This window comes from Euprymna scolopes, chromosome 44 (assembly GCF_053919585.1).
Source record: "Euprymna scolopes isolate OS-2025 chromosome 44, ASM5391958v1, whole genome shotgun sequence".
NCBI lineage: Eukaryota > Metazoa > Mollusca > Cephalopoda > Sepiida > Sepiolidae > Euprymna > Euprymna scolopes.
The window spans coordinates 41,590,977-41,597,999 of record NC_136525.1 but is presented as its reverse complement, the minus strand read 5'-3'; the positions used below and the strand labels follow the sequence as shown (position 1 = coordinate 41,597,999).

Genomic DNA, 7,023 nt, shown 5'->3' with positions numbered 1-7,023 from the left:
TTTTTTTCCTTTCTTGAAGTTGGGTTTATGGACAAACAATGAATTGTTGTGCTTTTTCTCTTTCGGCATCATTCCCATGGAGATTTGTTTATTGCTCGTTGTATAACATCGTGCATATAAGCCCACGGGGGAAATAGCATCAGCAGTAACGAAGGATGGCTGACTTGGGAAGAGATTAGCAGCAGCAGCCGAAAAAAAAACAGATATGCAAATTAGGAAATGAGCGCGAGAAGAAGGAAAAAGGGGAGAAAAGTACACCAGAAGTGCGCGTCAAAGAAAATGGACGTGTAAAGCCGATTATGAGAATGCGCGGGCTGGGTCAAGCATGTGGTCGGAAGAAAGAAAAAAGCGCGCCAGGCTAAAATGGATAGGTGACAGCTAGACACTTTTTAAGTGGTACCGAAAGCAACGGTAATGAAAACATTTCTAAAAAAAGCCGACCCGGAAATGGGAGGCGATACGTTTAAAATGAAATGGGAGACTATATATATATATATATATATGATTTGATCACTGTCTGTCTGACGTAATGAACATTTAAATTAAAATGTTTAAAATTCAACGCTATTTCACACGGTTAATAGTAGCCGAATGGATACGGCCTCCGCTAATCGAGCCAGAGATGTCTCGTGTCGCGGGGTTCGAATCATTCGACTGGTAGTAATCGCGACACCCTGCACTGAAGAATCCCGAAAGGATGAAACACTAGTGTCTGTAAGTATTTAATTATTATAGTAAAAAAATAATTATGACAGCCCCTTTAAGAAATTCGTTTCTTATCATTGAGCACTTTCCGTTGAATTAAAAAGTCGGTCAATTTAGCTCTTATGCGTAGATCATCGTATAACGATTTGATCACTGTCTGTCTGACGTAATGAACATTTAAATTAAAATGTTTAAAATTCAACGCTATTTCACACGGTTAATAGTAGCCGAATGGATACGGCCTCCGCTAATCGAGCCAGAGATGTCTCGTGTCGCGGGGTTCAAATCATTCGACTGGTAGTAATCGTGACACCCTGCACTGAAGAATCCCGAAAGGATGAAACACTAGTGTCTGTAGGTATTTAATTATTATAGTAAAAAAATAATTATGACAGCCCCTTTAAGAAATTCGTTTCTTATCGTTGAGCACTTTCCGTTGAATTAAAAAGTCGGTCAATTTAGCTCTTATGCGTAGATCATCGTATAACGATTTGATCACTGTCTGTCTGACGTAATGAACATTTGAATTAAAATGTTTAAAATTCAACGCTATTTCACACGGTTAATAGTAGCCGAATGGATACGGCCTCCGCTAATCGAGCCAAAGATGTCTCGTGTCGCGGGGTTCGAATCGTTCGACTGGTAGTAATCGCGACACCCTGCACTGAAGAATCACGAAAGGATGAAACACTAGTGTTTGTAGGTATTTAATTATTATAGTAAAAAAATAACTATATATATATATACACTTGTGCCCGATATTATTCATACCCCCCTTGAAAATTGAGTTTATTAGGTGTAACTTTTGTAAGAATTTATTGTTTACGTCCATATTGATACATATTCTTAATAAACCTCTTCTGATCATTTTCGTCATTTTAAAATCTCGGGATACTTGTAATAAAAGAAATATACAGCTATTTATAAAATCTGCAATGTTCAAAAATAATCATACCCCCTTATTTTTTCAGTATTAATCGAGTTTCTGACTGTTTGTTTTCTGTTTGATTCTTATTTTGAATTCTTTTATACAACCTTTGATTAATTTCATTTCGTTTTTTGCATTTTTCAGAAATTAAAATGATATCAACTGAAAACCAATAAAAAGAATAAAAATTATTAGAATGGGGAAGAAAAAAGAGCTTAGTAATGATCTTAGGACTAAAATTGTGAATTCACATAAGGATGGTTTAGGTTACAAGTCAATTTCCAAGAAATTTGAGGTCCCTACAGCAACAGTACAGAGCATCATCAAAAAATTCCAGAGCCACCACACAACAAACAACTTGATTGGTAGAGGAAGGAAAAGGAAACTGTCTGCTAGAGCCACCAGGAATATTGTAAGAAGTGTTGATGCAAATCCAACCACCACTAATAAGGACATTTTAGAAAATCTGGAGTCTTCTGGCATAAAAATATCAAGGCAAACATTGCAAAGGACTCTGCATGAAAATGGTCTGAAAGGAAGAAGACCAAGAAGGACTCCATTGCACACCGGAAAACACCTTGCAGCACGTCTAAAGTTTGCTAGGACCCATGTGAATTCTCCAGAGTCCGTTTTCTCAAGTATTTTGTGGACTGACGAAACAAAAATTGAATTGTTTGGCCATATGGATGCTTCTTACGTTTGAAGGAAGAAAGGAGAAGCTTACAACCCAAAGAACACCATACCCACGGTGAAACATGGTGGTGGTAGCCTAATGTTTTGGGGCTCCTTTTCGGCTAGTGGTCCAGGTAGTTTGGTCAAGATAGATGGAACCATGAAGAAGGAGCAATATTTTGAGATACTCCAGAAAAACATTAGACAGGATGCGGAGAAGCTCCATTTAGGACCAAACTGGGTCCTTCAACAGGATAATAATCCAAAACATACTGCCAAAATAGTCAAGAAATGGTTTGAGGATAATCAAATTAATGTTTTGGAATGGCCTAGCCAGAGTCCCGACCTGAACCCTATCGAAAACCTCTGGCACATATTGAAAACTGAGGTTAAAAAGCGGAAACCTAGAAATTTGAGGGATTTGGAGTACTACTGCATTGAAGAATGGTCAAAAATCAGTGTTGATGCTTGTAAAAACCTTGTTGATAAATATCCCAAACGGTTACAGGCAGTTATTAAGAATAAAGGGCATGCTATTGACTATTAGTAAGAGAGGTATGGATAATTTTGAACTAGTGCCATTATTGTTTTTCTTTGTATAATGTTTCAAACTTGCATAATTTATTTATTTGTTGAGTTTAAATTAAATGCTTATGCTTGATTTATTGTTTGAAATCCCTTTAATATTGTCTACCTTCTGGTTTGAGCAATATTCTTATAGAAATCTCAAAGATCCGAGGGGTATGAATAATATCGGGCACAAGTGTATATATATATATATATATATATATATAGTCTTATTTGTAGTATTCCGAATTATACTGGGTTTATATAATTCAGTAATAGTTCATATGCCAATAAATTTTAAACCAAAAAGAGATAACTTAAACTGCAAGCTACAAAATTATCATATTTCCTAATTGAGCATTCATAAACTGTTTTAACAAAAACCAAGACTTCAAAGAATGGGTTGATAGCAACAAAAATTGTATTTCATTCTTAGTTACAATTGTTTCAAGACCATTTGTACGAATTCAAACATTATGTGGGTTGAAAAATTTCACAAGAACAGCCTTTCTTCAGACTTATTGAATAAAAAACACTTTAACCTTATAAAGGAAATATTTTTTCCATAATGTTTTATTGTTAAAGTGTTTTTTATTCAATAAGTCTGAAGAAAGGCTGTTCTTGTGAAAATTTTCAAACGACATAATGTTTGAATTCGTCCAAATGGTCTTGAAACAATTGTAACTAAGAATGAAGTACACTTTTTGTTGCAATCAACCCATTCTTTGAAGTCTTGGTTTTTGTTAAAACAGTTTATATATATATATATATATATATATATATATATATATATATATATATATATATATATATATATATATATATATATATATATATATTAGTGGTGGGTTGATTTCAATATTCTAAATACTAAATTATCGATTCCGATACAATTACTGATTCTGATTCCGATTTAACTATTTAACTATAAAATTGTTATTTTTCCCCAATTACGGTAAATACACATGTTAAATGTGCAGATATTTTCTTCAACGTAAAAATACATTTGTGGTGGAAGGTGATCTATCGATGAAAATCAATAAATATTTACTATTTGAACATTACTACCAACAGTGGGTGATTTTGTTTTACACAAAATCAAAAAAAAAAAAAATAAATAAAAATACAATTAAAACAATGGTTTTTGGCACAACTTTTTTTTTCCGATTCCCATAACGATTTCGATACCCCCAAAAGTGTGTGTGAGTTCCTCCCCCATAGGTTCCGAAACAGCTGAGCATATCTTTTGCAAATTTCATACAAAACGAATTTATATGTCTGGCAGTGTTCTTAGATATGTTTTATACAGATATTCATCTGATATGTATCGAAAATTGAAAAGAACAATCCGATCTTAAAAATGGTCTATCTCTCTGATAGATAAAAATGAATACTTTTTACAGGGGAATATTTTACATGGCACTGACCAAGGGAGATAATAAAATTTCAGTAAATCATTTCTTCTTTAAAAAAAAAAAGATTTATTATAAATCTGCAGATATAGCTTAGTGGTAGAGCATTCGACTACAGATCGAATGATCCCCTGTTCAAGCCTGGGTGTACCTCACCATTTTATTTTAATCTTTTCTTTTAATGAATTTAATTTATGATAAAAGAAAAGGTACCACTTAAAATCGACGCAAATCATTTCTTTGTTTGTATATTTTAAAACTAAACATTAATCAGAAGTGACTTTTCCAGGGCATTCATCGTCAAGCCCAAATATCAGCTGACGTGATATTGTAAACAAACACAGACGGAATTTGATAAACGACATTATCATTATTATTTTCCAAATATCAGCTGACGTGATATTGTAAACAAACACAGACGGAATTTGATAAACGACATTATCATTATTATTTTCCACCTGGCAAATCATCATCATCATCATCATGATCATTATCATTATTATTACTACTACTACTACGACGACGACGCTTATCGCTCCGTGCATCCCTGAAAAAGGAAAGTGGAATATTCCAAATAAACCTTAAAAAATTGAAAAATTTGGTGTCGCTTATAAGGCAAAGCTAATAAAAATGATTTGTCTTTCTTGGCCTTTTGGCTAAGATCAAAGTGTAGTATCTGTTCTCCAGGTGCTACGTTCCAATTTCTTCTCTCTCAGTGGAAGAGAAATCCTTTACGACTAAGACAATTTTTTCTCCGCGTTAAAAAACGACCCTGGTGTCTAAATCTGTCCCGTGGGGAGGCATTGTGAATAGATACTATGTTTAATGTAACAAAGTTTTAATATTAAAAAAGTAACGGGAAAAAGTTATTTCTGATTTAATTACAAAATTCCCTGGAAATGTCACTTCTGATTAAATTATAAAATGCCCTGGAAAATGTCCGTTCTGATTATTTTTTTGTTTACTTACCTCCCCACAAGGGCGGAATTGGACAGTAGGTCGGTTAAAAATTTAGGGGGAAACCAGCTCCCCAAAAGGGGCACTCTGGTCAATAACAAAAGTAAAAATTGTATTAATAATGAAGGATTTCTCCTTCATTAACCAAGACCAAAAAAAAGGGTCGATTTAAGTCACTGGAATGCTGAAACTGATACTACACTCAGAAATTCATTTTGAAACAATGGTTGCCTAATCTCTAACCGTGTTTTTATGTATTACTTTCTAAAAGCTGCTGAAACAGTTTATGATTTAAAGATTACTTTATTTCAAGTATATTTTAAGCAGTGGGTTACGGGATATGAAGTCAGTCCCGGAAATTACTCAAACCGTTTACGATTTAAACATTACTTTATTTCATGTATATTTTTAACTGTGGGGTGGGAGATATTAAATCAGTCCCGAAAATGGGTGAAACCGTTTACACATTACACATTACTTTATTTAATGTATATTTTAAACATTGGAGTGGGAAATATGAAGTCAGTTCCAGAAATGGCTGCAACCATTTACGTTTCGGACATTACTTTATTTAATGTATATTTTTAACAGTAGGATGGGAAATAAGAAGTCGGTCCCGAAAATGGTTGAAAAAGTTTACGATTTATACATTACTTTATTTCATATATATTTTTAACAGTGGGGTGGGGATTATAAGTCAGTTCCAGAAATGGCTGAAACAGTTTACTATTTAGACATTACATTATTTCGTGCATATTTTTAGCAGTGGGTTGGGGATATAAAGTCAGTCCCGGAAATTGCTGAAATAGTTTACGATTAAAACATTACTTTATTTAATGTATATTTTCAATAGTGGGGTGACGGACATGAAGTCAGTCTCGGGATTGAATGAGATGTGCAAATATATACTATCAGAAAGCGTCGCACAGTATTGAATGATATAGGTGGAAAACATATAGTAGCAAAATATCCAGCGTCGCCCGGGATCGAATGAGATAGGTGAACGATATATATTAGCAGAATATGCGGCGTCACCCGGATTTGGATAAGATAAGTGAAACATATATACTATGACAATACCCAGAATTGATTGATTTGTTTGTAATAAAATAATCAGCCCAGACAATATATCAAAGTTATTATTTAAGTAAGGGGAGCGACATAGTGGGTTAAAGTTATGAAAATTATTGTCGAAATTAGTAACATATCCAGGATTATGAACAAAGATAAAATGTGAGTTAATCGATTGTGTGTTTATAATAAAATAATCAGCCCAGGAAATATATCAAAGTAATTATGTTAGTAAGAGAGGGTGATAAGGATGGTTTAAATTATGAAAAATAATTGTCGAAATTAGTAACATATCCAAGAATTATGAAAAATGATAATATGTTATTTAATGCATTAGTGTGTTTGCAATTAAATAATCAGACCAGACAATATATCAAAGTTATTATTTTAGTAAGTGGGGCGATAATGTGAGTTAAAATGATGAAAAATGATTGTCGACATTAGTACCATATCCATTAATTATGAAAAATGACGAAATGTGAGTTACTTGATTGCTGTGTTTGAAATGAAATAATCATCCCAGATAATATATCAAAGTTATTTTAGTAGTGGGGATTTGATAATGTGGGTTAAAAATATTAAAAATAATTGTCGAAAATCCAAGAATTAAGAAAAATTATGAAGTGTGAGTTGATAGTTGTGGTTTTTATGAAATAATCAGCCCAGACAATATATCAAAGTAATTTTTCAGTAAGAGAGGGCGACGATGAG

General features: G+C 33.2%; 1 pseudogene; it reads left to right on the top strand.

Annotated features, from left to right (window-relative positions):
• The first annotated feature begins 4,919 nt into the window (after positions 1-4,919).
• On the top strand, positions 4,920-5,035 carry LOC145268909 (U2 spliceosomal RNA; annotated as a pseudogene).
• The last annotated feature ends 1,988 nt before the right edge of the window (positions 5,036-7,023 follow it).